The sequence below is a fragment of the Geospiza fortis genome, unplaced genomic scaffold (assembly GCF_000277835.1).
Source record: "Geospiza fortis unplaced genomic scaffold, GeoFor_1.0 scaffold70, whole genome shotgun sequence".
NCBI lineage: Eukaryota > Metazoa > Chordata > Aves > Passeriformes > Thraupidae > Geospiza > Geospiza fortis.
Genome location: NW_005054317.1, coordinates 4,152,418 through 4,162,341, shown reverse-complemented (window position 1 = coordinate 4,162,341; position 9,924 = coordinate 4,152,418). Strand labels below are relative to the sequence as shown.

The 9,924-nt window shown below is 47.1% G+C and overlaps 1 protein-coding gene across 3 annotated transcripts in view; it reads right to left on the bottom strand.

The window, feature by feature from the left end:
• Positions 1-9,924, bottom strand: part of PRICKLE2 (prickle planar cell polarity protein 2) — a 103,382-nt gene that overhangs the window by 50,410 nt on the left and 43,048 nt on the right. The window contains exon 1 of one of the 3 annotated variants that reach the window (XM_031056365.1): positions 7,239-7,343. The exons of the other annotated variants lie outside the window; for them this stretch is intronic. The gene's annotated coding sequence lies outside the window, so the exon portion shown is untranslated. Of the gene's footprint in view, positions 1-7,238; positions 7,344-9,924 lie in introns of those variants that run through there. 3 annotated transcript variants of the gene reach the window in all.

The following is a 9,924-nucleotide window of genomic DNA, read 5'->3' as shown; positions in this document are numbered from 1 at the left end:
TTAGTCTGCTCTGGGAACAGGGGGATCAGTGGGAATCAGCACCTGCAGGGAGGGATTAAGGCTGTATCAGGAGAGGGCTGGACAGAAACGTGGCCCCTGATTCCTACCCTGGCTCCCTCCTCCACGGGGTCCCACAGTGTCCCCGGGATGGGTCCAATGCAGGCAGTGTCACAAGAGCATCCCTTCTCACTGTGCCAGACCAGACCCACACACCTGGGAACAGTCCTAGGGAAGGCTCAAAGCCATCCTGTAAGATGCTGTTGTTTCCGTCACAGCCACACTGAGACATGGCTTGCAGAGAGACCACATTACCCTGCCAGGCTGCTGCTGGCCTTCCACCAGCCTAAGCCTCAGCTGTGGGGCTTGTGTGAGCCCACGAGGGCATCCTGCCCACAGCTCAAGCACCAGGAGGGGTAGAGAAACCCAATTACTGGCAATTAACAGAGGACACCAATATTATTGAATGCTATGGCTCCCACCAGCCTCTGCTCATTAAACAGGACCAAACTACAGGCTATTTCTTCCTCTTTTTTCTCCTACCAAGCTCTGTGAAACATACAGCATTATCTTCTAAGGGCAAAGCGAAGATGTTTGCTAAACACGAGCAGACTAAGTACATGAGCCTTTTAGAAGCAGCTATTGCTGCTGGAGACTTAGTGAGTCCCATTGTTTTGTGGCTCAGCCAGCTTCTTTGGAAGCTGAGCTTCTTTGGACTGTTCTGCAAAGCCAGCACCTTGTGACAAGGCGTAACCCCTCCCCAGGGAAATAAAAAACAGGTGGGCATCCAAGGAGCGGGGCTTTCTTTCTGCTGAGTGTTTAACTTACAGTGTCTCCTTGCAACGAAACAACAGCAGTTTGGGGTCAGCTCAGCAGCTGACTGAAGGCAGGGTTAGCTAGGCTCCTACAGCAGAGGGTTGAAGCTATTTCTGGAAAATCACGGATGGGTTAAAGCTGGGAACCTTCCTGTAGCATGCCCTGACTGGAGGGGACTGCTCTGACCAGTAGTTAGCTGGTTGCACTGGTACAGGCCTAAAAGAAAAATAAGTAGGAAGAAATGCCTCTTCCCTCCATCCCAAACAAGCTGGCATGCTCTAGATCAGGGTGGCTCACCCAGCTGTGACTTTTAGAAATGTGGAGTTGCAGAGTAAGGGCAACATCTCCCTTTTCCATGGCCTTAATTCAAGGCAAACAGCTCAACCCCCAAACCCCTTCTCTGTACAAACTACAAGCATTCCGTTGTGTCAGTACGGAGGGGGAGCACCATCAGGCTCTCTGGGGTAATGAGCACTTCAAACCTATCTCAAAGGGATGAGCAACCATGGATGGCCAACCTGAGAGATGGGGGAGGAGAAGGGGAGCTCAGATAGCAGCGAGACGATTGTAATTAGTGTAATAAGCAGCAATTGCAGCCCAACAGCTGCCTTGCCCTCCCCGAGTGTCTGCTGCATGCACCAGCACCAACCATGGCCAAGGATTTTGACACTTGCTGCACTCTGAACGTCTCTGCTGTGAAAAAAGTTCTGACTTTGACAGTCTGCATTCCACACAAGACACACAGCAGAGCACGTCCTTGCTTTTCCAGCCTCTTCACCTCCACCTGAGTGAGCAGCACCATGTGCTGACAGAAGGGACATGAAATTGGGTTTAGTTTTGATGTCAACTATGATTTTGCCTGTGACTTTGACCAAAACGTTGTTTCCTCTGTGTTGAGGCAAACCTGCCATACTCAACTTTCTGAAGTGCCTGAAGCCCCAGAGATAAGCTGTTCTACACAAAATGGCAAAACAAGACAAATACAATTTTCAGTGGATATATACAACCATCCTCCACTGATGAGTATTTGTCTGATGTCCTTCCCTGACACATCTTTAAGCTAAATTCTCTTGAAGCACAACAAAGTTGGCTGTGAGCATATAGCACAGAAAAAACTTCCACCAGTTTTAGGGTCTGGATCAACATCTACAGTCAGCACAAGGGTTGCAAATCTGCTGATGTGACAAGCTACAGGACCTAAATTGCAAAAATATGCTGTGGCTTAGACCCAGACTAATTCTGAGTAATTTCTGGTGCTCAAGCTCCAGGAGGGAATGCTCTTCTCACTTGCTCTCTGCTATCCCTTGGTCTAATGGAGGTGGTCAGGGGAAGCAGTCAGATCCTCAGGGTAACTGCATATTTTGGCAGTAGTTAAGGATTCAGTTCCCAATGATTTTTAGTGGGTGTTAAGACACTCAGAAAGTATGTGCTGTGAATATGTCTGGAGGTATGAGTTTTAAGCTCTTCAACCAAGGGACTGTTTCCTGCAGTGCTTAAGAAAATCAGAGTATGAAGACAACAAATAAGGACAAGCTCGGAGAGCAGAAAATGTTGAGTAAATTTAACCCCTCATGAAAGGAAAAAGCCAAGGCTGGGTGGGAGAGTTCAGGAACAACTGCAACCAGGAGGTTTGCTGAATGTTCCCTGAATGACCAGCTGGGCAGTGTCAGAGGCAAATTAATCAAAGCCATCTATGTGGGGTGCCACTAGGCATCCTGTGAAAAACAGAACAAACCAGAGGCTGAGGCCCAGTGAGAGCTCTGTGTGCTGCATGCCTGGCACAAACCACACCACTGTCCCGACTGCCATCAGGATCTCCTTTCTCAAACAAAGGACAGGGGAAAGGAATCAGGAAGCCAAGAGCATGGCTACAGTCAGACCTTTCACTTGCTGCTCTGCTGAATGGTTCCAGTGGAAATCAATGGGGGTTTCAAGTACATAAATCACAGAGACATCCACATTGAATCCATTTGCTAATTAGTGAAGATTAACATTTATTTTATCCAACAGGCATTCAGGTAAAGGAGGTAATTCTCTCTCTGTATGTCCCTTTTACACTTGTTAAAAAGTAGGACAAAGCTGTCTCTTGATGACAGTAATCCTAAAAGGAACTTTCTCTTCACCAGGGGAGGTGCCTGTGGGCATAGCCTGATCTGGGCATGTCACTTGCTGTGGCTGGACAGGGCCAGCATCATAGACCTTCAGCCCCTAATCCCAAATATGGCAGACCTCTGCAACCACTGCAGCTTTTGACACGAGCCTTAGACCAGTCTTGGGCTCACAGTACTGGTCCAGAACAAGGCATCCTAAAATCTAACACAAGACCCTGTGTCGTCTCAAAGAAAAATTTAAACCATCAGGCTGCTACTGCTTCATACCTCCATTAACACTGTGGGAAATCTTACACACTTTGCTGTGATCCTGTATCTGAGGACACGGTGGCCAGCAAGTGAAAGTATTTCAACCATTTAAATAGCTTCACTTAACAAATATAAGAAACACTTTTGATTTATAGCGCTAGAGTAATTTGATACCTTCTGTGCTGTTAATGAAGCAAGCATTAATAGCATTTTATCATCAGTTTTAATCTTCCTGGCATCATTTCATGCCCACAGAAAACTCACTCTGTAACTCTGTACCTACAGCTCGTGTTGGATGAGGCCCCTGGCCACAGCTGGTTTCCAGCACTCTGAGAACTCAATCTCTGCTAATCCCAGCCCTTTACATCAACTCAGAGCAATCTAAAAAGGAGACACATGAAGTCACTTAGGCTTATCTCTCTAATTGCCTGCCTGCAAACCAGGGGTTCAGTGTCAGCCACTTGCACTCTCATAAGACACGGCAGCCAGAAAAATCCGACCTAAAATATTCACCACAAGCATTTTGAGAAGGGTAAATGAAACTACCAAAATCCTGCTGACTGCTGCAGCTCCAAATGCAATGCCAGCTACGAGGGACACATCTGGTAACAAAGGCAGCGTTCATGCCTTTCCTCTGCTGCAGCCCTTCCCAGGTCTGTGGCTGTGCAACACAGACTCCAATTCTCTCGGCAGCTTTCTTGAATTGCCCAGTGACAACAGAGTGAAAATGTTAATGAATACTGTCCCATAAATACTTAATGCACATTTTCCTGCGAGTCCTGCTGTGATTAAATAGCCACCTCATTACTCAGTACCATCTTTCTTTCTTTTTTATCTTTGCATGAAATACCAAGAGTTGAAACTATAACCACACGATCGAGCTGCTGGAAACATCACTGCATAAACCAACACCAATGAGGCAAAATCCAAACACAGATTTCCAAGGAAAGCAAAGAGAAATCGAACCCCGTTAAGAGCAAATATTTCCTCTCAGCTACCTCCTCCCAGGATCAGCAGAGGAAGAAAAGCAGAGGGGACAAGCCTGCAATATATTTTTTTCTTGATTCTAGCTTATTTGGTTTTACTGTCTTTTTCCATTGCATTTGGAGGTCCTTGTGACAATGGGGGTCCACTGCAGGTATCTTATGGATACATGAATCCCTGGGAACCACTCTGGGGCTGGCTCTGCTCTGACACCAACTCCTCAACACCTGCAACAGGAACTCTGCTGTTCTCCCTCATCTGCGGCTTGGAGGGTGTCCATGATTTGTCCAAGGTTACACAAGCAATCCAGGACAGACATGTAAGGAAACATGGATCACCCAGGGGCATTGTTATAGCAGTGACCATGCTGTCCAGAGCACAGCTGACCACAAGATCCACCACGCCTGCTTGCACAACATCATGACAGTCATTTAGGAATCACAACAGAGAAATATTAGGATATTGTTTTCTGGACCATTAGAATTCCCATATTTGAGTCCTTCCCACCAACCCTTAGCTATTTCACAAACCAACCCAAAAGCTGCAATTCCCCTGGGGATACCCAAGACCACAAGAGTAACGCTGAGAGCCCAGAGTCAGTGCAGTTGGCAGCACTGGGGTTGGGGGTTTGTGTGTGCTGCCAAACGTGACACGTGGGATTTCCAGCACTGCCATCCAAGCAGGTCCCAGCTGCAGTGAGTGCTGGTGCTAGAGACACGTCTGTGCTGCTCCCTGTGGTTTTGCTTTGCAGGACAATGCTCTGCCTTTCACACAGGCCATGGGAAACGTTTCCTCTGAGAGAGCAAAGTCGTACAGTCCAAATTCATGCCAAATGGCTAAAAACATAGAAGAATCAAAGGGCTAAAGCTTGTGTACGTCAGAACTTTTGGTAATTCCTCCCAAATACATAATTTTTTGGCACAGATGCTTCAAAGTAACTGAAGGGCAAGCATTTAGTTCCATTTTAGCTGGGAGAGTCCCAGCTCTTGTCCCTCTGATTTAAATATGGAAGCAGGCTCATTACGCAATATGTGTTTCAGCGAGTTCTGCACCAGGGAGAGTGTGAAGCTAAGGCTAATGAAGGGAATATCATTAAAGTAATAAACAGTACTAAAGCAGGAACAAATAGACTGAAGCACGGGCTGCTGCCACACGTATCACAAGGAGTCTCCAAAGAGAAAGAGACTCCATTTGAGTCTCTTTGAGATGCAGGAAAAAGCACAGCAGAGGATGGTGTGTGGGGAATACTGGTGAGGAACTGGTGCCAGCTGGAGAGGCTGCTTTTGAAGTGCTGTGTAGAGACAGTGGGCAGCCAACACAGTGCCATGTGCTAATGCATGGGAAATGTAAAGACTACTGGTGATTAAAAGGTGCTTTATCCCCTTCAGAACTGGTCCTGAGACACAACCCCAGTCTCAGTCCAGCTAATACACACAAACAGGGCTTTCAAAGGACCACTTCAACTCATTTTGTTTGTCTGCAGGACACAGACGCCAGGAATAAATGCACATCTACATCTCATTTCAAATTCATGCTGCCAGGAGAGTCAGCCCACAAGAAGCACCAACATCTCCTGGAGTCAGATCTGCACATGCCGGCACATTTCCACTGCCACCCCTCAAAAGAGAAAAAAAGAAAAGAACTTTTCCCCCCTTCTCTGGGTGAGCAAATAGAGTAATTTAAGGTGTAAGTAGATGAAGTAGCTAATTAAGGAAATAACCAATAACTTAAATCAAGATCATTAGAGGAAGCAGCATGTTGCTACCATTACTTAAATGGCAGCTGAGCTAAAACATGCTCACTCAACCTGAGATTTCAAAATCCACAGTCAGCCTGATCCACACAGGGAGAGCTTCCCATGTCATCCCTCCACGGGGGCCAAAGCCACTAAGGAAAACACTCAAATCTCCTGGTAATTTCCTACAGTCTGAACATTTAATCATCCCCAGCCACCACCATAAAAATCCCAAGTGAATGATTCACATGTTGAGAGAAATTTGCAATAAGCAGCAGCAGCAGGGTCTTCTGCCCTAAGAAGCAGCCCCTGCCTGTTTTTGGCAGTGGGGAGAACAAACCCTCTGCAGAAATAAATTCAAATACGTTGGGCCATATGAATTTTGCTTCTGGCATCTTGTGCTGCGCTCCTCAGCCAGCTGCTCCCAGGATGGACTCTGGGATTTCTCTACCCACCCCCAAGGGGTGTTTGCACACCAGTGCCACATCTCTCACTAATTATTCCACCAGTTGCACAGACAAAACATCTGCTGAAGGAGGGAAGGAATCCTAAAGTACACAAATAATTTGCACTGCCTAAACAAAGGCAAATAGAGGATGCTGTTAAACGCCCACCCCCCCTCCTAGCAAACAGACCCAGGAGCTCTGCCCACAGGCGGAATGAATCCTTGTTTCCAACCAAAACCGCAGTTTGTTACTAACACAGCCTCCTTCTGTTTAATTCCTAAATTATCCTAAAGCAACAGAATTCGGCAAGTCGATTAAGCACTTAAAACACTTTGTTTCCTTCAAAAGAAGCTTTTGTTTTGCCTGAAAGAAAATTGGAGTTTTTCTCCTGAATTAATATTAACAAAGGCATAAGAAATCCAACATCCCAAAGTTAAAAAACCCCTTTATCCTGCATTAAACACAGCTGCCAAAGACCCAAAATCCGCATTCTGTCATTCCACACATATCCTTGCAACAGCTGAGAAGACACAGCAGGTCTGGAAACTCAGAGCTGAAGATAAGCTGCAGCCTCCCGCGGGGTTTTACTCTTCATGGGTTTTAAAGAGAGTGAAAACGCAGGAGCAGCTCAGGGACTGGCGACAGAAGTCATGTCTGCATCAAGGAAAAGTTGTACTGTGTCCTGATATTCAGCCAAATATTAGCAGAGGATAGAGCACAGCCCTGCTCCAGTGCCTGGCCCCCGACAGCCCCTGGGCTCTGCCTGCAAAGGGCACCGATGCTCGCAAAGGCAGGTAGGAATCAGAGCTGAAAGAGAAAACCATCTCCTAATGCAAACATTTGTAGAGCATTAAAGCCTCTTATACTTTCAGACGCTGTAAACGTGGCGCAGTTACTTACCCCGGCTAAACAGGCATTCATTCACAGGCTGGAAGAGCCCCATGGAAGGGGCGAGGACTGAGGGAAGAAGTGGCAGGACAGACCCTGGAGCATCCTCGGAGCTGGGGCTGCCTGTGCCCTGCCAGCAGCTGTGGTCATCCGGGGAGGGCAGAGCCCTGGCGCTGCCCCGGCTGCCGGAGCGACGCCCACCGCAGCTTTAGCTTATTGGTGAAAATCCCAAACCCTGATCCAATCCTGTCCCTTCACCCAAATGCAGCTCTCTGCGGAGGCAACATCCTTCCCAGTTTTGACTAGCGGTATGAAAGCAAAGTTACCTTGCCAATGTATAAATCACACAAAGAGAAGCAATAAAAAACCACCCCCACGCTCTAATTTATTTCACCTCTTTCTTACAAAAAAAGTTTCTTATTTACTTACTAACAGCCATGTGAGAGCATTGAAGAAAGCTGGCAACTCTCAGCCTGTATCCCCAGATCAAAAAATCAGTATGGTAAATATCAGGATGCCAATAAAAGCACTGTTTGTAAGAAAGCCTACCAGTGCTCCTGTCACATCTGGGGCAGGACTGTAACACGTACAGAGGTTTGCAGAAACCATCAGTACATGGGTCCTAAAGTTATACTGGATTTCACAAAGGTAACCGAATCATAAAGTGCTGCTGGCAAACAGCCTGCCCGGCCAAAACACACGGTTTGCCTTTTATTTTTGAGCCTGGCACAGACATTGACTGTAGAGACACATCTTTTTCTGCTATACACACACCTAGATGCTTGACCCTGATTGACACTCTGGCTGCACTGGTTCTGTGTTTCTGCTCTCAGAATGCACAGGGCTACAGGCAGCGACCTGGAAACCTGCATTCATTTGCAAACAACCAACAGGCAGGGATAAAAGCCTCTCATGCAACTGCACATTGCTGCACTCACTTACAGATGTGCAACCCTGGAGCAGCTCCAGAGTGTGGGCTGGCATCTGGGTGACCTCTGAATGTGCTCACACAGCTCCTCCAAGCGAGGGGGGGGGCCAGTGGTCTGCACTCCAGGTGTCCCGGCAGACAGGCAGCAAATCCAGATGTGGGCAAGCTGCCCTAGCCCTAGCACAGGCTGGGGATTCAATGAGGTCTATTCATGGAGGAGAGAGCAGGGCTTCCAGGAACACAGAGGAAGCATTTCGGAGGGGTATTCCCATTGCAAGTCCAATAAGCCTCTTTGCATTCTAACCCCTCCACCACTGCAAGCTTTAAATATAGAAGTAATCCAAATGTACGTTAAAAGAAGAACTTAGAACTTGGCAGTGTTAATCTAAGAAACATTCCACTGGGGAGCGGGGCTGGAAGAGCACTGGCAGCCTCGGGGAGGGCTGAGCCTGGCTCTCCAGGAACAAAAGCAGCTTACAAACCAGGTTTGCCACGTGAGAGCCTAATTAGAGACCGAAGCCCACACAGCAAACAGACAGACTACAGAGGAAATTGGAGCCTAATTTACATGGAGAACGATTACTTACTGCAACCAATTAGTGTCAAGCTGACTGACAGACTACCCAAAATATATTCTCCCTACCCTCCCCTGCAAGTCTGAGTTTTCCCCACTGTGTCATTTAACCTGGGTTGTGTGGTAGGTGAGCAGCAGCACCACAGCACTAGACATGGGACAGCAAACAGGGACCTTCTGAGCTTCCCCATAACAACCACACAGTTAAAGTCACCCTTGTGCCACCTGGTGCCAGCCTCAGCTGAGCCAGAGACAGCACCATCAGAGATCAGTGTAATGTATTTTTCCCCTGGTCTTAAATCCTTGAATGACATCCTGAAGATCCCAGAATTTATTATTTTGGAAAGGTGCTCACCCTTTCCTGAGCACGTATTCTGCATGGGGACTTCCACACCCTCATTGGCAACCACACAGTAAAACTTTAGGTAAAGACTGTATCCACACAGAGAAACTCCTCCTTGGCTGGCACAGCATAGGGGTGCCCATGGTCCCATCAGTGCCTGTGCTGGGCAAGGATACCACCTTCATTCAGGGCATGTCTCTTCAGCTGCCCTGGAAGAGGACTACTTCATCACGCTTCCCAAAGTACAAGCCTGCTGCCAGTTCTGCATCAAACCTGCCCCTCCTCCCTATCAATTAGTACCCAAACTGATACGCAGACTTTAAAAACTCCTGAAGTGCACACATGGAACTGAGCAAATGCCATTTACCTTCCTTTTACTGTTACAAAAGAAACAACTCGTTCTATCATCATTTTTCCCTTCCCAGCACCATACTCATTATTAACAGGACTGACTAATTGCTGTCCTCTCTTCCACACCCTGGCACATGCATTTGGAATGCACAATGACAACACCATTTCAATGCAACTTGCTGTGTTATTCTTGACAAATTCCTAAGTGTGGTCTGTCTGAGCAGCCTGTCTGACTACTCATCAGAGAGCCCTTGAGTACACACACTCAGGCACACAACGACCACATTCTGGATATTTGAGACCAGATAATCAGCCCTTCCTTTGAGAAACACCAATATAAACACTTTTTAATCTCTGCATGCTGCATGGATATATGGCATTTTAGATGCAGGTTATTCTAAAAAGAAAACTTGGAGGAAATGCTTGGTGGAGTTTATGTAGTAGCTGTTTGCTAATATCTGCAGATAGTCAGGACCTCAGATGGGGTAAAACATCAGCAGGA